The sequence below is a fragment of the Mesoplodon densirostris genome, chromosome 17, assembly GCF_025265405.1.
Source record: "Mesoplodon densirostris isolate mMesDen1 chromosome 17, mMesDen1 primary haplotype, whole genome shotgun sequence".
Lineage (NCBI taxonomy): Eukaryota > Metazoa > Chordata > Mammalia > Artiodactyla > Ziphiidae > Mesoplodon > Mesoplodon densirostris.
This window is the reverse complement of record NC_082677.1, coordinates 53,864,561-53,888,833: the sequence shown is the minus strand read 5'-3', so window position 1 is coordinate 53,888,833 and position 24,273 is coordinate 53,864,561. Positions and strand designations below refer to the sequence as shown.

Below are 24,273 nucleotides of genomic sequence, written 5' to 3'. Positions count from 1 at the left end.
ATGAAGAACATTTAGAATCATATGATAATGTGATAACCATTCAAGGTTTTACCTTGAGTACTCTCTCATGGCCTATTACCAATCTAAAGCTATTTCTGAAAATGATCATAGTTACATGCAAAAGATGGCATGGTCTTCCTTTGAGACTAAAAAGTCTCTACTTTGGTTTCCAAAAGTAGCTTTGTTATAGCCTCTGTAGAACATTCTGAAATGTCATAAATGCTTGAGTAGTACCCAGTTTGCTGGGTCAAAGAGGCAAATGACAGATTCACTGAGCTTTCGTAAAGAGTCGACTAGAGAAGCTTATCCTGCTGTCAGTCTCTTTTAAATTTGGCTGTCTTTCAGACCACAAAATGAACAGATTAAACAAACCTCTGTGTCTCCTTTTTAGTGGTAGTGAGAAAAAGGTGTAGCAGTGTATTCCCTGATGTGGAGGAATCACATAACCTTCCTTGAATGGAAGGTCTACATATTTTGTGGAGTACATTTTCCCCTCTCTGATGAACATATCACCATGTCATTTAAATTACTGGTTAATTTGAACTCTACAGTCCTATCAGCATGATGTTATCAGTATAGTGAGTCCATGTGTTGACATCCTTTGGAATGAGGAGGCACTAAAGATCCTGAGTACTAGAAAGTGGTACCAAGTTTCAGATGACCTATCCCTAGGGAACGAAGTTAAGGTACATTGGTGTACCTACTAGGTTAAAGCAAACAGATTGTGATATGCTGTGTTTACAAGGATAAAGGGAACATGCTATATCAACAGGGAGATATAAGTTGTTAGGGAATGAATTGATTTGCTCCAGAAAGACCTTCTCTAGAACAGAACAGGCCATGATTATGCGTTAATACACTGTCATCCTCCAAGACTTCTTAGATTTCAGTTCAGACCAAAATGATTTAAGATAGCTTATAATAGCAGTCATCATCCTCATGTATTAAAAGGCTCTAAATTCCTATGATTCTGACAAGGATATGTAATTGCTTTTGATGAACTATTTTGGTAGTGAGAGGGAGCTCCAGAGGGAGTGCTTAAGTTACTATAAAATCCTTTACTTCTCAGAACAAGGAATCAGTGCAGTGATAAGGACATTATGACAATTCCTGATGCTTTTATGATTTTACACCTAAAATTTGCTACTATTGCAATTAGATGGGTTCAGGATTTTAATGAGTCAAATATACGTGTTGGCTTCAGGTCAAATTCCACTTATATACCTTTTCTTCTATAAGTCTATATTCTAACCAGTTGACCACTGTGATATTCTGGATACCTAGTAAATGTTAGCTCAGAGCAGATAGAGCAGATTTTCAAGGATCAGATTCTTTTCTGATTCTTGAAATACATTTGTTTTTCTCTTTCCCAGTGCTTAGTTTTCTTGGTAAAATACCATGATAATTTTACATAATCTTGGGAAAAGGTTCACAGTATGGTTTTTCTGTTGTTATTTTAAGGTCTTCTCTCAAATATATACTATATCTATAGCTATATGATATTTATATATGTGATATATACATGCATAATATTTAATAATTAATGTAAAGCAGCAACTTCTGCTTGAAAATAAATACTGTATATGTTAGAATGCAAATGTGACTAAATGCAACTTCCGGACAGATGAGGCAGAACCAAAAGAAATTTAAGTGATTTACATACAGAGGGTATGCTAGGAAATATTTCATCTTTAGAGAATAGTAAGATGTGACAAATAAGTTGGGTCAAAAAAATGTTGAGAGATTTCTGCTTTCAGTCATGATGGAGTAGATGGTGAGAAATAACTCCTTGCTGAGAACTACTTATTGAACTAAGTAAAAATGCATCAGAGAAGAACAAGACAGTGAGTAAGTACGAAATCAATGTCTGGGAGAGGAGAGAGGACTAAATGGGTGAAATGGACATTTGGGATCTTTTCTTTTTTAGAAAAGTGTAATGATTTGGAAGTAGCAGCTGTGAGGTTGGGGAGCTGAAGAAAGCTTTCCACAGACTCATGAGCCTAGCTAGAGGAAGAAGTTCAGAGTTCAAGGCCATCTGGAAAAAATCCATAGAATTTGGAATGGGCTTTCAAACAGCTACAATAAAGGAATAAAAGTGAACTGAAAAGAGATGCTTCACTAAAACTGAAATCAGTTTCAGATCATCTCAACTTTATAACATTGCCAGAAGCAAAAATAAATTCTCTCTAGATGAAAATTATATAATCTAGAGCCTCAAATTATCTTAAAAAGGTATAATATAATATGGAAAGCCCTCAAAATTAACCAGGTATATAAGGAACAACATGTGAATGAAAACCAAGAGAAGCAACTAGCCAAAGGTACTGACCCATAGAGGATACAGGTAACGGAGTTCTCAGTCACAGACTTTAAACTAAGCAATGATTATTGTACTTAAGAAGCTAAAAGACCAAAAGAGAGAGAGAGGGAGAGAGAGAGTGTGTTGGCAGGGAACCAGAATTTATAATTGAAAAATGTAATTAGAACTAAGACTTATAATAAATGAAATTAAAAACCAGTAAATTCATTGAAGATCAGATTAGATACTGGTGAAAAGGTTATTAAACTAGAAGGTAACTCAAAAAATAAATATGCAGAATAAAAGAGACATATGTTAATAATTGTGAAAGATGTGAGAGTATACCCTGCTTGCAAGTTAGACAAATTAGCCTGCTTCAATTTCATAGATGCTGCCAGAAAACACAAGATTCTTCACTTGGAAACAATGAACTTTAGTAGATAGCACAGCAGGTAGCATGAGTTTTATGCTCATATCCAGTATGCTCCCCGTGGCTCACAAATTCCATGGGGATGGTGCTGAGGTGGACACAGGTAGACGCTGGATTTGTTTCACAACCAAGGCCCATTTTGCTTAGAAAACTCCTACTCTTATAAGGAAGTTGCAAGTAAACCTGTACAACTCTTGCTCTAGAGGAAAGTATTATCTTTATTATCCTGGACAAAAAACAAATATTCCTTCTCCATAGGGGAAGACACCATCTCTATCTTCCAGTGTTATTTGCTAAGTAAACCTCCTTGCAAATATAGTCTGAATCAAAATCTGCCCCAAGATAAACATGGAGAATTGCCCACAAACAATATATACCCCTCACTTCTACCTGATCATGTCTTCTGGAAATTTTTCTTTTGAATATTCCACACCATTGTCCACTCTGATTAATCTGAAAGACACGGACTGCTATTCAGTAAGGCTCCCATGATTAGGGTTATAAGTAGCAGGATGAGGCCAATCAGTCACACCACCCAGTATTATGTATACAATAATAGTACTATTTATAATAATCCCCATACTGGAAAACTGCTCAAATGGTCATCATAGTAGAAAAGATTCACACATAGAATACTCCTGAAATTGATGGTAAAAATTGCAACTACGTGAAACAATAGAAAGGAACCTCAGAAAATAATTTGGAATGAAAAAGGCAGATACAAAAGAGTACATATATATCTAATTCAATTTATATAAAGTTAAAAAGGGACAAAGTTAATACATGCAGTTAGATGTTCAAATAGTTTGGTTAGTCTCTGGGAGGAAACATCAGAGGGAATGGGGGCTTAGTGCAGTTCTTAATCTGCACAGTGGTTACATAGGGTTGTTAAGTGTATGGATATTTCATTAAACTGTAGATCTAGAATTTGTGCACTTCAATAAAAGGGCCCAAAATAATCAGTAAATATATTAACAAAATAAGGAGAGAAAAGAAACAAGCATGACAACTAGTCACTACAGATATTCTATCTTAAGCAATACAGATAAGGCAATTGATAATAGTCAACATCCATCAGTGATTAAAATGCTTAGAAATTTTATTGTAGAAATTCTGTATTCAAATAAAAAGCATATACAGAAAATTTACATTAAACATCATAGTTAATCTGAAATGTTGAGCTCATTTTTTCTGAGTCAGAAAATAGAAGATATTATTAATTTTCACTACTTTCACTCAAGATTTTATTGAAAGTCTTAACCAATAAACAAGACATAAATATTAATAGTACAAGAATTGAAAATAAATACAGCTTTAATTATTCACAGATGCAATAATTGTGGATGCACCAAATCAACCATGTCTGCAAATAAATTATCAAAGTTAAGTAAATTTAGTAATGGGTTTGAATGCAAGCTCAATACAGTAAAATCAATATATAATTGCAATATGCAAAATCAACTGTATTTATATAAAATGGAATCAATTGTAAAAGAAATACAATATAACAGAATAAAATTAAAAGATAAATAACTAAGAATTAATCAAAATATGTGTAAGAAATCTATATCGTTGAGTAAAATTGAAGAGGAGGTTAGCAAATGGAAAGATATACTCTTGAACTGGAGGACTTCAAATGGTTAATATATACATTTTCCTAAATTGATCTACAATAAACTCAATGTAAACCCAGTGAAAACTGCAGAAGGTTTTTTTTTTCTTTTTTGAGTATATAGAAAAGTTGTTCTAAAATGTGTATAAAAATTCAAAGAACCAAAACAATAAAGATATTTAAAGGTGAACAAAGAAGGATACTTACTGTACTAGACATAAGTTGTTATAAGATGGCACTAGTGAAGAACTCTGTTTTATTTCCTAAAGTATAGGCAAGGAGTCTCATGGATCAAGATGGCAAGTTCAGAAAGAAACCCATTTCATTTAATACAAAGGTAATATTGCAGTGCCGAGGAAAGATTACTTTAAATGGTGCTGGATCAACTAGATAGCCATATATAACAATATGAAATATATGAAATTTACATCAACCTCATACTATGCATACAAATTATTATTACTTTGCTGTTGTTACTGTATGTCTAAATGTGAAAGATAAGCCAATAAATCTTCCAGATTAGAGAATATCTTCATAAACTTAGAAAAGAAAAAAGTTCTTAGCTAAAACTTTAAAAGTTGTAAACATTAAGAAAAAGATTGCTGTGCTTGCTTCGGCAGCGCATATACTAAAATTGGAACGATACAGAGAAGATTAGCATGGCCCTGCGCAAGGATGACATGCAAATTCGTGAAGCGTTCCATATTTTTACGAAGTGAGAGAGTGGCATGGACATACAAACACTACCAAATGTAAAATAGATAGCTAGTGGGAAGCAGTCTCATAGCACAGGGAGACCAGCTTGGTGCTTTGTTTCCACCTAGAGGGGTGGGATGGGGAGGGAGGGAGGGAGACGCAAGTGGAAGGGGATATGGGGATGTATGTATATGTATAGCTGATTCACTTTGTTATACAGCAGAAACTAACACACCATTGTAGAGCAATTATACTCCAGTAAAGATGTTTAAAAAAAAAGAAAAAGATAGCTAATTGATTACATTTGAAAGAAAAACTTATTTTCATTAAAAGAAATGAATGAAAAAGCAAAGAGGGGAGAAGCTAATTGCCACAAATATAACTGAGGTGCTTCTATTCAGAATAGAGCATGAATTCATACAGATTAATATTAAAACGACAGCAAAATCAATTTAAAAATTTAAGAAGTGCTTCAGAAAAAGAGGGTATAGAAATGCCGAAGGTGGTCAATTTTCAAAAGTGCAAATTGAAAAACACTCTACCACCAACATCAGCACTGATACCAGCATCTATATAAAGTAGACTGAGGGCTTGGCTCTCCAAGGAAACATATCCTGGACAGGGCTGGCATCAGTAGAACTCTATGCTTCTGCAATGGGATTAGTCTGCAAAGCTCCTAATGTTTCCATTGACAACAACATAATAATTTATCCAAACAAGCCTGAGTAGTTAAAATAAATAAATAAATAAAAGCTGTCATGGAGTATGAAGAGAATTAAAGGCCACTTGGGAAAGGTACAGAAAAGGTCCAAAACATTCCTAGAGCAACAAGGAAGGAATTTGATTGGAACACCATTTTCTAAACAGGAGGATATGGCATCATAGGTGGAACACTGTGAATATCCTATGTGACTGTTATGGTTACTCTCTTTTATAATCATCCTCATGTGGCCGCAACAGTATCTTTATATACAGATAGATATCAATCAAGTCATATTGACCATAAATCCAGAGGAAATTAATGAGCTATAATTCATTATGAAAACTCTCACTATTGCATTTCCTCCTCAGCTTTGCTTTCTTTTAGCCCACTTACTCTAATTTGAAATGAACCTCCCAGGAAATCTGCACTCTTCAGGATAAGCCAGACTCACATTATGAGACATATTTTGTGCTTACTACGATTGTTTTCCACAAAGGCCTTTCGCTGTTTAATAAAGTAAGTCAAGAAAACTGAATCCCCCGAAGTTTCTTTTTTTTTTTTTTTTTGCGGTATGCGGGCCTCTCACTGTTGTGGCCTCCCCCGTTGCGGAGCACAGGCTCCGGACGCGCAGGCTCCGGACGCGCAGGCTCAGCGGCCATGGCTCACGGGCCCAGCCGCTCCGCGGCATATGGGATCCTCCCAGACCGGGGCACGAACCCGTATCCCCTGCATCGGCAGGTGGACTCTCAACCACTTGCGCCACCAGGGAGGCCCCCCGCGAAGTTTCTTAATCACCTTGTTCTATCCTTCAGAAAGGCTAGTTAAGTTTGAAAAAGCATCTGTTTATTTAAAATCAAAAACATAAACACTGAAGGCATAGCTTTAAGAAAGGAATTATTTTCCCTTTCCAATAAGTGAGCAACAGTTATTTTCCAGGAGTATGTTATTTCATGTTAATTTAAGATGCTACTTTAGTCCATAATAAATGTAAAGGATATCATTTTAAGCATATGGGGAAAAATATTTTTAAATGTCAAAGGACAAGAATAGTTTGAAAGTTAAAAAAGTGCCTTGAAAAACAAGATATGGTGTAATTCCAAAACCTGAAAATAGCACAGGTTTGTCCTGCAACTCGTATTCTTTTGCCAATGGAGTAGCACCCTTGTCCTGAATCTGAATTTCTTCTTTTGAATTTCTTCTCCACAACTGTTGGACTTAATTTATTCCTCCCTTAGTCTCCTCCCTACAATTTCTCATTAGATGACAGTTTCCCATCATGGGATTTTTGATTTGTGGTTCATCAACTCCCTCGAACAATGTTCCTATGTAGTTGCTAAGTCACAGGGCTCCAAAGGCAACAAGATAGATGTGAATATCAAATAAGCAGAAAAGAAACCAAGATACAATCAGAATTAAAAATACTTTGGAATCCAGGGGAGGGTGTCTTGCAAGTATAAAAAAGAAACAAATGTTTCTTCATTTGTAACAAAAAACAAATTTGAAACTTCATCATAATAGTGAAAACTTATTTCTGGAAACCAATTTTAGAATTTTCATACATTTTAATCAATAAGACTGCAATAAATACTGAAATTAAGTTTCTGCCAATCTGAATAAATTAATGTTCAGGGAACTGAATGAATAATTAATTAATATTGAAATAAATTTTCTACCAATTTGAGTAAATCTACAAATCATCATAAAGAATTCCACTCATCCTGCACTAATCTCGTAAACATGTCCAACTGGCTGATTTGATTATATTATTTTTGCTTCCATCCTTTCTAATATGCTTGATTTTAATAGAAAATAAATTAAGTGGTGCATTGAAACATATACTTACCAAGTTAGAATGGGGTTGGTTATTTTTCTCCAACTGAGAGATACAGAAATAAATGAAGACCACCAAAATGAGAACAAACAAAGGCTATTTATGCAGAACTCTCCCTCAGAGATAAGGAACCATCTCCCGTCACTTGTGTTTGCCGCAGACTCAAAGGCAGACAGAGGAGAGGGCAAGCTTTATAGTGGAAAATAAGAAGGGGCTTCAGGTATGCCCTGATTGGAGACTGTTGTCATGGGGAAGCTGGGGAAGTGAGGTATCCTATGTGAGTAGTTAGAGCATATTTGATTTTCTGTGGTTGGTTCTAAGTTGGAAGTGAAAGTAAAAAGAGGGAAAAAAATAACTAGGAAAGTGGGCAGTTAATAACAAGTCCTGACCATTTGGGGCCTATTGTTACCGTTCTGCAGGGGTTTTGGTTTGGCTTCCTGGGCTATAGAAAGTGGGAGAGAGTTTTGTGTGTCAGAATTCTATTTTGATATTTGGTCCGGCCAGTGTCCATTGGTTTATTCAGTCTCTCATGCTAATATAATGAATCTCAAGTTTTCTTCTATTAGATTTTTGTTTTTGTTTTTGCGGTACGCGGCCCCTCACTGTTGTGGCCTCTCCCGTTGCGGAGCACAGGCTCTGGACGCGCAGGCTCAGTGGCCATGGCTCAAGGGCCCAGCCGCTCCGCGGCATGTGGGATCTTCCCAGACTGGGACACGAACCCGTGTCCCCTGCATTGGCAGGGGGACTCTCAACCACTGCACCACCAGGGAAGCCCTAGATATTTTAATACTACCAATAAATGTGCATTTTTCAAGATACTTAACCCAACTTAGGAGATAAAATTAATTTACATATATAGAGAGATTGAATTTCCAAATACAGATGAAAAGTTCATACCAAGTTTTATTGATTTTGTACCTAAACTATAAGGAGGAACATACACCCTTTGTTACCAATAGCAGAACGAAAATTTTTGGACAGTGAATAGACAAGTAGTCTTGGCAGATCTTTAGGTAGAAACTTGGTTTCCAGAGAAAAAAAGTGCCTGTGAGAGGGTAGTGTTTTCCCATGACTTATAATATATAATGTAAATAAGTCTTCAGGAATTGCCTTTGCTTCCCTCCATGCACAGCGGCAATTTTGGTGGCACTTTCCAAATTTAAACATCGCGGGCCAATTTATGCAGAAAGCAGGGAGGATTGTTTGGCCTTAAAACAAATCTAGGACAGACACTGTTAAAACTGCGCAACCCCAACTCAGATGTGGCCATTGAGACTAGCAGACAAGATCGTCCCAGAAGGTGGCGGATCCCAGGGCACAGATGGTGCTACTCAGTGGAGTTTTGTGAAAGAGCTTACTTAGCAAGACTCAACTAGTCAATCTCCTATCTGCAGGGGCGAGCGCAGGGAGTGCAAAGTTCACACATTGTTCTTTCTTGTTGGCTTGTTTTGTCATTGTTTTTTGTTTGTTTGGTTTTTGTATTTGCCCTCTACTGAGGAAGCTATTCTCTATCCTAATATGTTCAGAGTTTTGGTAGTTGACTTTTTAAAAATGCTTTTCAAGCATCTATTAAACTGGCCATGTGTTTTTCTTTTTTTTTTTTTTTTTTTTATTTTATTTTTTTTTATTAGTTTCTGCTTTATAACAAAGTGAATCAGTCATACATATACATCTGTTCCCACATCCCTTCCCTCATACATCTCCCTCCCTCCCACCCTCCCCATCCCACCCCTCCAGGCGGTCACAAAGCACCGAGCTGATCTCCCTGTGCTCTGCGGCTGCTTCCCACTATCTATCTACCTTACGTTTGGTAGTGTATATATGTCCATGCCTCTCTTTCGCTTTGTCACAGCTTACCCTTCCCCCTCCCCATATCCTCAAGTCCATTCTCAAGTAGGTCTGTGTCTTTATTCCCGTTTTACCCCTAGGTTCTTCATGACATTTTTTTTTTAATTCCGTATATATGTGTTAGCATACGGTATATGTCTTTCTCTTTCTGACTTACTTCACTCTGTATGACAGACTCTAGGTCTAATCCACCTCATTACAAATAGCTCAGTTTCATTTCTTTTTGTGGCTGAGTAATATTCCATTGTATATATGTGCCACATCTTCTTTATCCATTCATCTGATGATGGACACTTAGGTTGCTTCCAGCTCCGGGCTATTGTGAATAGAGCTACAATGAACATTTTGGTACATGTCTCTTTTTGAATTATGGTTTTCTCAGGGTATATGCCCAGTAGTGGGATTGCTGGGTCATATGGTAGTTCTATTTTTAGTTTTTTAAGGAACCTCCATACTGTTCTCCATAGTGGCTGTACCAATTCACATTCCCACCAGCAGTGCAAGAGTGTTCCCTTTTCTCCACACCCTCTCCAGCATTTATTGTTTCTAGATTTCTTGATGATGGCCATTCTGACTGGTGTGAGATGATATCTCATTGTAGTTTTGATTTGCATTTCTCTAATGATTAATGATGTTGAGCATTCTTTCATGTGTTTGTTGGCAGTCTGTATATCTTCTTTGGAGAAATGCCTATTGAAGTCTTCTGCCCATTTTTGGATTGGGTTGTTTGTTTTTTTGCTATTGAGCTGCATGAGCTGTTTATAAATTTTGGAGATTAATCCTTTGTCAGTTGCTTCATTTGCAAATATTTTTTCCCATTCTGAGGGTTGTCTTTTGGTCTTGTTTATGGTTTCCTTTCCTGTGCAAAAGCTTTGAAGTTTCATTAGGTCCCATTTGTTTATCTTTGTTTTTATTTCCATTTCTCTAGGAGGTGGGTCCAAAAGGATCTTGCTGTGATTTATGTCATAGAGTGTTCTACCTATGTTTTCCTCTAAGAGTTTGATAGTTTCTGGCCTTACATTTAAGTCTTTAATCCATTTTGAGCTTATTTTTGTGTATGGTGTTAGGGAATGATCTAATCTCAAACTTTTACATGTCCCTGTCCAGTTTTCCCAGCACCACTTATTGAAGAGGCTGTCCTTTCTCCACTGTACATTCCTGCCTCCTTTATCAAAGATAAGTTGGCCAGGGCCTCCCTGGTGGCGCAAGTGGTTGAGAGTCCGCCTGCCGATGCAGGGGATACAGGTTCGTGCCCCGGTCTGGGAGGATCCCATATGCCGCGGAGCGGCTGGGCCCGTGAGCCATGGCCGCTGAGCCTGCGCGTCCGGAGCCTGCGCGTCCGGAGCCTGTGCTCCGCAACGGGGGAGGCCACAACAGTGAGAGGCCCGCATACCGAAAAAAAAAAAAAAAAGATAAGTTGGCCATATGTGCGTCGGTTTATCTCTGGGCTTTCTATCCTTATCCACTAATCTATCTTTCTGTTTTTATGCCAGTACCACACTGTCTTAATTACTGTAGCTTTGTAGTATAGTCTGAAGTCAGGGAGCCTGATTCCTCCAGCTCCGTTTTTCGTTCTCAAGATTGCTTTGGCTATTCGGAGTCTTTTGTTTTTCCAAACAAATTGTGAAATTTTTTGTTCTAGATCTGTGAAAAATGCCAGTGGTAGTTTGATAGGGATTGCATTGAACCTGTAGATTGCTTTGGGTAGTAGAGTCATTTTCACAATATTGATTCTTCCAATCCAGGAGCATGGTATATCTCTCCATCTATTTGTATCATCCTTAATTTCTTTCATCAGTGTCATAATTTTCTGCATACAGGTCTTTTGTCTCCTTAGGTAGGTGTATTCCTAGATATTTTATTCTTTTTGTTGCAATGGTAAATGGGAGTGTTTTCTTGATTTCATTTTCAGATTTTTCATCATTGGTGTACAGGAATGCCAGAGATTTCTGTACATTAATTTTGTATCCTGCTACTTTACCAAATTCATTGATTAGCTCTAGTAGTTTTTCGGTAGCATCTTTAGGATTCTCTATGTATAGTATCATGTCATCTGCAAACAGTGACAGCTTTACTTCTTTTCCAATTTGGATTCCTTTTATTTCCTTTTCTTCTCTGATTGCTGTGGCTAAAACTTCCAAAACTATGTTGAATAATAGTGGTGAGAGTGGGCAGCCTTGTCTTGTTCCTGATCTTGGTGGAAATGGTTTCAGTTTTTCACCTTTGAGGACAATGTTGGCTGTGGGTTTGTCATATATGGCCTTTATTATGTTGAGGAAAGTTCCCTCTATGCCTACTTTCTGCAGGGTTTTTATCATAAATGGGTGTTGAATTTTGTCGAAAGCTTTCTCTGCATCTATTGAGATGATCATATGGTTTTTCTCCTTCAACTTGTAAATATGGTGTATCACATTGATTGATTTGCATATATTGAAGAATCCTTGCATTCCTGGAATAAACCCCACTTGATCATGGTGTATGATCCTTTTAATGTGCTGTTGGATTCTGTTTGCTAGTATTTTGTTGAGGATTTTAGCATCTATGTTCATCAGTGATATTGGCCTGTAGTTTTCTTTCTTTGTGACATCCTTTCCTGGTTTTGGTATCAAGGTGATGGTGGCCTCGTAGAATGAGTTTGGGAGTGTTCCTTCCTCTGATATTGTTTGGAAGAGTTTGAGAAGGATGGGTGTTAGCTCTTCTCTAAATGTTTGATAGAATTTGCCTGTGAAGCCATCTGGTCCTGTGCTTTTGTTTGATGGAAGATTTTTAATCACAGTTTCAATTTCAGTGCTTGTGATTGGTCTATTCATATTTTCTGTTTCTTCCTGAGTCAGTCTTGGCAGGTTGTGCATTTCTAAGAATTTGTCCATTTCTTCCAGGTTGTCCATTTTATTGGCATAGAGTTGCTTGTAGTAATCTCTCATGATCTTTTGTATTTCTGCAGTGTCAGTTGTTACTTCTCCTTTTTCATTTCTAATTCTATTGATTTGAGTCTTCTCCCTTCTTTTCTTGATGAGTCTGGCTAATGGTTTGTCAATTTTGTTTATCTTCTCAAAGAACCAGCTTTTAGTTTGGTTGATCTTTGCTATCGTTTCCTTCATTTCTTTTTCATTTATTTCTGATCTGATCTTTATGATTTCTTTCCTTCTGCTAACTTTGGGGGTTTTTTGTTCTTCTTTCTCTAATTGCTTTAGGTGCAGGGTCAGGTTGTTTACTCGAAATGTTTCCTGTTTCTTAAGGTGGGATTGTATTGCTATAAACTTCCCCCTTAGAACTGCTTTTGCTGCGTCCCATAGGTTTTGGGTCGTCGTGTCTCCCTTGTCATTTGTTTCTAGGTATTTTTTAATTTCCTCTTTGATTTCTTCAGTGATCACTTCGTTATTGAGTAGTGTATTGTTTAGCCTCCATGTGTTTGTATTTTTTACAGATCTTTTCCTGTAATTGATGTCTAGTCTCATAGCAGTGTGGTCGGAAAAGATACTTGATACAATTTCAATTTTCTTAAATTTACCAAGGCTTGATTTGTGACCCAAGATATGATCTATCCTGGAGAATGTTCCATGAGCACTTGAGAAAAATGTGTATTCTGTTGTTTTTGGATGGAATGTCCTATAAATATCAACTAAGTCCATCTTGTTTAATGTATCATTTAAAGCTTGTGTTTCCTTCTTTATTTTCATTTTGGATGATCTGTCCATTGGTGAAAGTGGGGTGTTAAAGTCCCCTACTATGATTGTGTTACTGTCGATTTCTCCTTTTATGGCTGTTAGTATTTGCCTTATGTATTGAGGTGCTCCTATGTTGGGTGCATAAATATTTACAATTGTTATATCTTCTTCTTGGATCGATCCCTTGATCATTATGTAGTGTCCTTCTGTGTCTCTTCTAGTAGTCTTCATTTTAAAGTCTATTTTGTCTGATATGAGAATTGCTACTCCAGCTTTCTTTTGGTTTCCATTTGCATGGAATATCTTTTTCCATCCCCTTACTTTCAGTCTGTATGTGTCTCTAGGTCTGAAGTGGGTCTCTTGTAGACAGCATATATATGGGTCTTGTTTTTGTATCCATTCAGCCAATCTGTGTCTTTTGGCGGGAGCATTTAGTCCATTTACATTTAAGGTAATTCTTGATATGTATGTTCCTATTCCCATTTCCTTAATTGCTTTGGGTTCATTATTGTAGGTATATTCCTTCTGTTGTGTTTTTGCCTAGAGAAGTTCCTTTAGCATTTGTTGTAAAGCTGGTTTGGTGGTGCTGAACTCTCTCAGCTTTTGCTTCTCTGTAAAGGTTTTAATTTCTCCATCAAATCTGAATGAGATCCTTGCTGGGTAGAGTAATCTTGGTTGCAGGTTTCTCTCCTTCATCACTTTAATTATGTCCTGCCACTCCCTTCTGGCTTGTAGAGTTTCTGCTGAGAGATCAGCTGTTAACCTGATGGGGATTCCCTTGTGTGTTATTTGTTGTTTTTCCCTTGCTGCTTTTAATATGATTTCTTTGTGTTTAATTTTTGACAGTTTGATTAATATGTGTCTTGGTGTATTTCTCCTTGGATTTATTCTGTATGGGACTCTCTGTGCCTCCTGGACTTGATTAACTATTTCCTTTCCCATATTGGGGAAGTTTTCAACTATAATCTCTTCAAATATTTTCTCAGTCCCTTTCTTTTTCTCTTCTTCTTCTGGAACCCCTATAATTCGAATGTTGGTGCGTTTAATGTTGTCCCAGAGGTCTCTGAGACTGTCCTCTGTTCTTTTCATTCTTTTTTCTTTATTTTGCTCTGCATCAGTTATTTCCACTATTTTATCTTCCACCTCACTTATCCGTTCTTCTGCCTCAGTTATTCTGCTATTGATCCCATCTAGAGTATTTTTCATTTCATTTATTGTGTTTTTAATCGATGCTTGATTCATGTTTAGTTCTTCTAGGTCCTTGTTAACTGTTTCTTGCATTTTGTCTATTCTATTTCCAAGATTATGGATCTTGGAAATAGAATCTTGGATCAGCTTTACTATCATTATTCTGAATTCTTTTTCAGGTAGACTGCCTATTACCTCTTCATTTGTTAGGTCTGGTAGGTTTTTATCTTGCTCCTTCACCTGCTGTGTGTTTTTCTGTCTTCTCATTTTGCTTATGTTACTGTGTTTGGGGTCTCCTTTTTGCAGGCTGCAGATTCGTAGTTCCCGTTGTTTTTGGTGTCTGTCCCCAGTGGCTAAGGTTGTTTCAGTAGGTTGTGTAGCCTTCCTGGTGGGGGGGACTAATGCCTGTGTTCTGGTGGTTGAGGCTCGATCTTGTCTTTCTGGTGGACAGGTCCACGTCTGGTGGTGTGTTTTGGGGTGCCTATGGCCTTATTATGTTTTTAGGTAGCCTCTCTGCTAATGGGTGGGGTTGTGTTCCTGCCTTGCTAGTTGCTTGGCATAGGGTGACCAGCACTGTAGCTTGCTGGTCGTTGAGTGAAGCTGGGTGCTGGTGTTGGGATGGAGATCTCTGGGAGATTTTCGCTGCTTGATATTATGTGGAGCTGGGAGGTCTCTTGTGGACCCGTGTCCTGAAGTTGGCTCTCCCACTTCAGAGGCACAGCACTGACTCCTGGCTGCAGCACCAAGAGCCTTTCGTCCACCCGGCTCAGAATAACAGGGAGAAAAAGTACAAAGAAAGAATTAGTAGAAGAAAGAAAGAGAGAGGGAAAGAAAGGAAGAAGGGAAGAAAGGAAGGAAGGACGGAAGAAAGAACGAAAGGAGGGAGGGAGGGAGGAAGGATGGAAAGAAAGAAGGAAAGAAAGGAGGGAGGGAGGGAGGAATGAAAGCAAAAGGAAGAGTGAATGGAAGAAGGGAGGGAGGAAGGAAGGAAAGAAAGACAGGAGGGAGGGAGGGAGGAAGGAAAGAAAAAGAAAGAAGGAAAGGAGGAGTGGAGGGAGGGAGGGAGGAAGGGAAGGTAGGAAAAAAAGAAAGAGCAGGTAAAGTAAAATAGAATAAAGTATGAAATATAGTAGTGTTATTAAAATTAGAAAGTAATTATTGAAAAAAAAACGGACCGATAGAACCCTGGGACATATGGTGGAAGCAAAGCTATACAGAGAGAATCTTACACAGAAGATTACACATACACATTCACAAAAAGAGAGCAGGGGGAAAAATCAAAAATCTTGCTCTCCAAGTCCACCTCCTCAATTTGGGATAATTCGTTGTAAAAAGAGCAAAAGGGCGAGAAGTCTGAAATCTTGCTCTCTAAGTCCACATCCTTAATTTGGAATAATTCGTTGTAAATAGAGGAAAAGGGGGTAAAGTCTTAAATCTTGTCCTCAAAGTCCACTTCCTCAATTTGGGATGATTCGCTGTCCATTCATGCACTCCACAGACGCAGGGCACATCAAATGGACCGTGGAGCTTTAATCCGCTGCCTTCGAGGCTGCACAGAGAGATTTCCCTGTCTCTGTTCTCACAGCTCCCGGGTCTCAGCCTTGGACCTGGCCCCGCCTCTGCGCGTAGGTCGCCGGAGGGCGTCCGTTCTTCGCTCAGACAGGACGGGTTTAAAGGAGCCGCTGATGCGGGGGCTCTGGCTCACTCAGGCAGAGGGGAGGGAGGGGCACGCAGTGTGGGGCGGGCCTGCGGCGGCAGAGGCCGGTGTGACGTTGCAGCAGCCCGTGGCGCTCCGTGCGCTTCCCCGGGAAAGCCGTCCCCGGGTCTCGGGACTCCGGCAGTGGCAGGGTGCACAGGCCCCCTGGAAGGCGGGGTGGACAGTGACCCGCGCTCGCACACAGGCCCCGCGGTGTTGGCGGCGGCGGCGGCGCGGCGGCCCACGCCCGTCTCCGAGGTCCGCGCCTTACCCACGGCTCGCGCCTGTCTCCAGCGCTTCCCCAAGCAGCCCTCTTAATGCCCTCTCCTCGCGCACCAGGAAACAAAAGGGAAAAAAGTCTCTTGCCTCTTCGGCAGCTCCAGACCCTTTCCCCGGCCTCCCTCCGGGCTAGCCGTGGTGCACTAACCCCTTCAGGCTCTCTTCCTGCCGCCAGCCCCAGTCCTCTCCCTGCGCTCCGACTGAAAGCCGATACCCGAGCCTCAGCTCCCAGCCCCGCCCGCCCCGGCGGCCGAGCAGCCAAGCCTCTCGGGCTGGTGTGTGCCTGAGGGCACCGGTCCTCTGTGCCAGAATCTCTCCGCTTTGCCCTCCGCACCCCTGTTGCTGTGCTCTCCTCCGCTACTCCGAAGCTTTCCCCCTCCGCCACCTGCAGTCTCCGCCCGCGAAGGGGCTTGTAGTGTGTAGAAACCTTCTCTCCTTCACGGCTCCCTCCCACTGGTGCACGTCCTGTCCCTATCCTATTGTCTCTGTTTATTCTTTTTTTCTTTTGCCCTACCCAGGTATGTGGGGAGTTTCTTGCCTTTTGGGGGGTCTGAGGTCTTCTGTCAGCGTTCAGTAGGTGTTCTGTAGGAGTTGTTCCACGTGTAGATGAATTTCTGATGTATCTGTGGGGAGGGAGGCGATCTCCGCGTCTTACTCTTCCGCCATCTTCCTCCGGGCCCCCTGTGTTTTTCTTCTTTATAAAATCAGTTGGAATGTGTTTCTTCATTTTCTCCTTTTGAAAACTGTATAGGATTGGTGTTCTGGACTTTTGCTTAAGGTAGAGCTTTTGAAAATGAATTCAATATTTTGATAAATATAGGACTAGAAAAATTTTTTATTTTTATTTTTTTTATATAGCAAGTTCTTATTAGTTATCTATTTTATACATATTAGAGTATATATGTCAATCTCAATCTCCCAATTCATCCCACCACCACCTCCAGCCCGCCCCGGTTTCCCCCCTTGGTGTCCATAAGTTTGTTCTCTACATCTGTGTCTCTATGTCTGCCTTGCAGACCAATTCATCTGCACCATTTTTCTAGATTCCACATGCATTAATATATAATATTTGTTTTTCTCTTTCTGACTTACTTCACTCTCTATGACAGTCTCTAGGTCCATCCACATCTCTATAAGTGACACAGTTTCATTCCTTTTTATGGCTGAGTAATATTCCATTGTATATACATACCACATCTTTATCCATTCATCTGTCAATGGACATTTATGTTGTTTCCATGACCTGGCTATTGTAAATAGTGCTGCAATGAATATTGGGGTGCCTGTGTCTTTTCGAATTATGGTTTTGTCTGGGTATATGCCCAGCAGTGGGATTGCTAGGTCATATGGTAGTTCTATATTTAGTTTAAGGAACCTCCATACTGTTCTCCATAGTGGCTGTATCAATTTACATTCCCATCAACAGTGCAAGAGGGTTCCCTTTTCTCCACACCCTTTCCAGCATTTGTTGTTTGTAGATTTTTCTGAAGATGCCCATTCTGACCAGTGTGAGGTGATACCTCATTGTAGTTTTGATTTGCATTTCTCTAATAATTAGTGATGTTGAGCAGCTTCTCATGTGCCTCTTGGCCATCTGTATGTCTTCTTTGGAGAAATGTCTATTTAGGTCTTCTGCCCATATTTTGATTGGGTTGTTTATTTTTTTAATATTGAGCTGCATGAGCTGTATATATATGTTAGAGATTAATCCTTTGTCCCTTGACTCATTTGCAAATATTTTCTCCCATTCTGAGGGTTGTCTTTTCATCTTGTTTATAGTTTCCTTTGCTGTGAAAAAGCTTTTAAGTTTCACTAGATCACCTTTGTTTATTTTTGTTTTTATTTCCATTACTCTAGGAGGTGGGTCAAAAAAGATCTTGCTGTGATTTTTGTCAAGGAGTGTTCTTCCTATCTTTTGCTGTTAAGAGTTTTATAGTGTCTGGCCTTACATTTAGATCTTTAATCCATTTTTTTTTTTTTTTTTTTTGTGGTATGCGGGCCTCTCTCTGTTGTGGCCTCTCCCGTTGCGGAGCACAGGATCCGGACGCGCAGGCTCAGCGGCCATGGCTCACGGGCCCAGCCGCTCCGCGGCATGTGGGATCTTCCCAGACCAGGGCACAAACCCGTGTCCCCTGCATCAGCAGGCAGACTCTCAACCACTGCGCCACCAGGGAAGCCCCTTTAATCCATTTTGAGTTTACTTTTCTCTATGGTGTTAGGGAGTGTTCTAATTTCATTCATTTACATCTAGCTGTCCAGTTTTCCCAGCACTACTTATTGAAGAGACTGTCTTTTCTCCATTGTATATTCTTGCCTCCTTTGTCATAGATTAGTTGACGACCATAGATGCGTGGGTTTATCTCTGGACTTTCTATCCTGTTCCTTTGATCTATATTTCTGGTTTTGTGCCAGTACCATATTGTCTTGATTACTGTAGCTTTGTAGTACAGTCTGAAGTCAGGGAGTCTGATTCCTCCAGCTCTGTTCTTTTCCCTCAAGATTGCTTTGGTTGTTCGGGGTCTTTTGTGTGGCCATACAAATTTTAAGATTTTTTGTTCTAGTTCTGTAAAAAATGCCATTGGTAATTTGATAGGGGTTGCACTGAATCTGTAGATTGCTTTGGGTAGTATACTCATTTTCACAGTATTGATTCTTCCTATCTAAGAATTGGAATTTCTTGGTATGTATCTCCATCTGTTTGTGTCATCTTTGATTTCTTTCATCAGTGTCTTATAGTTTCCTGAATACAGGTCTTTTACCTCCTTAGGTAGGTTTATTCCTAGGTATTTTATTCTTTTCATTGCAATGGTGAATGGGATTGTTTCCTTAAATTCTCTTTCTGATCTTTCATTGTTACTGTATAGGAATGCAAGAAATTTCTGTGCAGTAATTTTGTATCCTGCAACTTTACCAAATTCATTGATTAGCTCTAATAATTTTCTGGTGGCATCTTTAGGATTATCTATGTATAGTATCATGTCATTGTCAAACAGTGAAAGTTATACTTCTTCTTTTCCAATTTGTATTCCTTTTATTTCTTTTCCTTCTCTGATTACCATGGCTAGGACTTCCAAAACTATTTTGAATAATAGTGGCGAGAGTGGACATCCTTGTCTTGTTCCTGATCTTAGAGGAAATGCTTTCAGTTTTTCACCATTGAGAATGATGTTTGCTGTGGGTTTGTCATATACGGCCTTTATTATGTTGAAGTAGTTTCTCTCTATGCCCACTTTCTGGAGAGTTTTTATCATAAATCAGTGTTGAATTTTGTCAAAAGCTTTTTCTGCATCTATTGAGATGATCATATGGTTTATTTTCTTCAGTTTGTTATATGATGTATCACATTGATTGATTTGAATACATTGAAGAATTGATGCATCCCTGGGATAAATCCCACTTGATCATGGTGTATGATCCTTTTAATGTGTTGCTGGATTCTGTTTGCTACTATTTTGTTGAGGATTGTTGCATCTATATCATCAGTGAGATTGGTCTATAATTTTCTTGTAGTATCTTTGTCTGACTTTGGTGTCAAGGTGATGGTGGCCTCGTAGAATGAGTTTGGGAGTGTTCCTTCCTCTAATTTTTTTTGGAAGAGTTTGAGAAGGATGGGTGTTAGCTCTTCTCTAAATGTTTGATAGAATTCACCTGGGAAGCCATCTGGTCCTGGACTTTTGTTTGTTGGAAGATTTTTTTTTTTTTTTTTTTTTTGCTGTATGTGGGCCTCTCACTGCTGAAGCCTCTCCCGTTGCTGAGCACAGCTCCAGACGCGCAGGCTCAGCGGCCATGGCTCATGGGCCCAGCCGCTCCACGGCATGTGGGATCTTCCCAGACCGGTGCACAAACCCATGTCCCCTGCATCGGCGGGTGGACTCTCATCCACTGCGCCACCAGGGAAGCCCCGTTGGAAGATTTTAAATCACAGTTTCAATTTCATTACTTGTGATTGGTCTGTTCATACTTTCTATTTCTTCCTGGTTCAGTCTTGGAAGGTTATACCTTTCTAAGAATTCGTCCATTTCTTCCAGGTTGTCCATTTTATTGGCACAGAGTTGCTTTTAGTAGTCTCTTAGGATGCTTTGTATTTTTGTGGTATCCTTTGAAACTTCTCCTTTTTCATATCTAATTTTATTGATTTGAGTCCTCTCCCTCTTTTTCTTGATGAGTCTGGCTAAAGGTTTATCAGTTTTGTTTATCTTCTCAAAGAACCAGGTTTTAGCTTTATTGATCTTTGCTATTGTTTTCTTTTTTTCTATTTCATTTATTTCTGCTCTGATCTTTATGATTTCTTTCCTTCTACTGACTTTGGGTTTTGTTTGTTCTTCTTTCTCTAGCTCCTTTAGGTGTAAGGTTAGATTGTTTATTTGAGATTTTTCTTATTTCTTGAGGTAGGATCATAGTGCTATAATCTTCCATCTTAGAAGTGCTTTTGCTGCATCCCATACACTTTGGATCATCGTATTTTCATTGTCATTTATCTCTAGGTACTTTCTGATTTCCTCTGATTTCTTCAATGGTCTCTTGGTTATTTAGTAACGTATTGTTTAGCTTCCATGTGTTTGTGTTTTTTACAGTTTTTTTCCCTGTAATTGATTTGTAATCTCATAGCGTTTTTGTCAGAAAAGATGCTCGATATGATTTCAGTTTTCTTAAATATACTGAGACTTGATTTGTGGCCCAAGATGTGATCTATCCTGGAGAATGTTCCTTGTGCACTTGAGATGAAAGTGTAATCTGCTGTTTTCAGATGGAGTGTCCTATAAATATCACTTAAATCTATCTGTTCTATTGTGTCATTTAAAGCTTGTGTTTCCTTATTAATTTTCTGTTTGTATTATCTGTCCATTGGTGTAAGTGAGGTGTTAAAGTCTCCCACTATTATTGTCTTACTGTTGATTTCCTCTTTTACAGCTGTTAGCATTTGCCTTATGTATTGAGGTGCTCCTATGTTGGGTTCATATATATGTATAATTATTATATCTTCTTCTTGGATTGATCCTTTAACCATGATGTAGTGTCCTTCCTTGTCTATTGTAAAATTCTTTATTTTAATGTCTGTTTTATCTGATATGAGTATTGCTACTCCAGCTTTCGTTTGATCTCCAATTTCATGGAATATCTTTTTCGATCCCCTCACTTTCAGTCTGTATGTGTCCCTAGGTCTGAAGTGGGTCTCTTGTAGACAGCATATATATGGATCTTGTTTTTTTATCCATTCAGTGAGCCTGTGTCTTTTGGTTAGAGCATTTAATCCATTCACATTTAAGGTAATTATCGATATGTATGTTCCTATTACCATTTTCTTAATTGTTAGGGGTTTGTTATTGTAGATCCTTTTCTTCTCTTGTGTTTCCCACTTAGAGAAGTTCCTTTAGCATTTGTTGTAGAGTTGGTTTTGTGGTGCTGAATTCTCTTAGCTTTTGCTTGTCTGTAAAGCTTTCAATTTCTCCATCGAATCTCAATGAGATCCTTGCCAAGTAGAGTAATCTTCATTGTAGGTACTTCCCTTGCATTACTTTAAATATATCTTGCCACTTCCTTCTGGCTTGTAGAGTGTCTGCTTAGAAATCAGCCGTTACACTTATGGGAGTTCCCTTGTATGTTATTTGTTGATTTTCCCTTGTTGCTTTTAATAATTTTTCTTTGTCTTTTTGTCAATTTGATTACTATGTGCCTTGCCATGTTTCTCCTTGGGTTTATTCTGCCTGGGACTCTCTGCACTTCCTGGACTTGGGTGGCTATTTCCTTTCATATATTAGGGAATTTTTCAATGATAATCTCTTCAAATATTTTCTCGTGTCCTTTCTCCCTCTCTTCTCCTTCTGGGACCCCTATAATGTGATTGTTGGTGCATTTAATGTTGTCCCAGAGGTCTCTTAGGCTGTCTACATTTCTTTTCATTCTTTTTTCTTTATTCTGTTCTGCAGCAGTGAATTCCACCAGTCTGTCTTCCAGGTCACTTATCCATTCTTCTGCCTCAGTTATTCTGATATTGTTTCCTTCTAGTGTATTTTTCATTTCAGTTATTGTGTTGTTCATCTCTGTATGTTTGTTCTTTAATTCTTCTAGGTCTTTGTTAAACATTTCTTGCATCTTCTCGATCTTTGCTTCAATTCTTTTTCCAAGGTCCTGGATCATCTTCACTGTCATTATACTGAATTCTTTTTCTGGAAGGTTGGTTATCTCCACTTCATTTAGTTGTTTCTCTGGGGTTTCTGGGGTTTTATGTTCATCTGTTACATAGTCCTCTGCCTTTTCATATCTTTCTGTGAATGTGGTTTTCATTCCACAGGCTACAGGATTGTAGTTCTTCTTGTTTCTGCTTTCTGCCCTCTGGTGAATGAAGCTATCTAAGAGGCTTGTGCAAGCTTCCTGATGGGAGGGACTGGTGGTGGGTAGAGCTGGGTGTTGCTCTGGTGGGCAGAGCTCAGTAAAAGTTTAATCCACTTGTCTGCTCATGGGTGGCACTGAGTTCCCTACCTGTTGTTGTTTGGCCTAAAGTGACCCAGCACTGGAGGCTACAGGCTCTTTGGAGGGGCTAATGGAAGATTCGGGGAGAGCTCGTGCCAAGGAGTACTTCCCAGAACTTCTGCTTACAGTGTCCTTGTACCCGTGGTAAGCCACAGCCACCCCCTGCCTCGGAGGAGACCCTCCAATGCTAACAGGTAGGTCTGGTTCAGTCTCCTTTGGGGTCACTGCTCCTTCCCCCTGGGTCCTGAAGCACACACTACTCTGTGTGTGCCCTCCAAGAGTGGAGATTCTGTTTCCCCCAGTCTTGTAAAAGTCCTGCAATCAAATCCCACTAGCCTTCAAAGTCTGATTCTCTGGGAATTACTCCTCCTTTTGCTGGACCCACAGGTTGGGAAGACTTATGTTGGGCTCAAAACCTTCACTCCAGTGTGTGGACTTCTGTGGTATAATTGTTCTCCAGTTTGTGAGTCACTCACCCAGTGGTTATGGGATTTGATTTTATCATGATTGTGCACCTCCTACTGTCTCGTTGTGACTTCTCCTTTGTCTTTGGATGTGGGATATCTTTTTCGGTGAGTTCCAATGTCTTCCTCTTAATGATTGTTCAGCAGTTAGTTGTGATTCCAGTGCTGTCGCAAGAGGGAGTGAGCACATGTCTTTCTACTCTGCCATCTTGAACAAATCTCCCCCTAGAAAAATTTTTATGTGGCATCTTAGGTCAGTTCTGATAAGTTTTATTTTTTATAAGATTTGTTCATTTAATGTAAGTTGAATTCATTGCCATAAAGTTTATTGCCATATATATAATGTATTTTAAGCATCATATATATGTAATTGTATGTGATACGAAAAACAAGTACGAGAAGAAATCAATAATGCAGATCATTCAAGAAGATAGTGCCTTATCTCTCACTATCTGTGGGAGTGTAGGAGACACTTTGGTTGGCACCTTGCACCAAGTTGAGAAACAATATCCTGTCACAGAGATATGAGACATTTATTTTTCCTTTTGGATAAAACCAATTAACTAACAAAGATAATCACCTTAATTACCAGGTGAATCCAGGGTGAACTATATGTGACAAACAGTGCTGTCAAGCCCTCTTACTTGAGAATATGTATAGAATGGTTTGTATATGCTTGGCTATATAAAGAGGTGGTATTTCATTGTCTTTGCAATGTCTTTGCAATAGCGGATCACCTGGGATGAGCATCATATTTTGGATTAATGTTTATTCAATATTAAAACTGTTTTTTTTTTCTGTCTTTGTGGGGAAGTTTTCTGGAGATTTTGGGAGGAGGTTTTCTTTGTATTTCCCCAACAGTTGTATTTTTGTTAGCATTAGTAACATATTATATTTTTGTAACAGTTTGGATTTTTTAAATTCCCTTGAGTTTTATTCTTAGATGTGTGCATTATTTAGAGCTGTGTTTCTTAATTTTCAAATATTTGGACTTTTTGTCCTTCTTTATACATTACTAATTAAATTAAAATTCTAAGTCTTTTTCCAATATATTGAAATGTCAAATGTGTTATAATGGATGAAAAATA

At 38.9% G+C, this 24,273-nt stretch overlaps 1 non-coding gene across 1 annotated transcript; it reads left to right on the top strand.

Annotated features, from left to right (window-relative positions):
* The first annotated feature begins 4,945 nt into the window (after positions 1 to 4,945).
* LOC132477818 (U6 spliceosomal RNA) lies at positions 4,946 to 5,051 on the top strand. Its single transcript, XR_009530324.1, has one exon. It is a non-coding gene; the product is annotated as a U6 spliceosomal RNA (small nuclear RNA).
* The last annotated feature ends 19,222 nt before the right edge of the window (positions 5,052 to 24,273 follow it).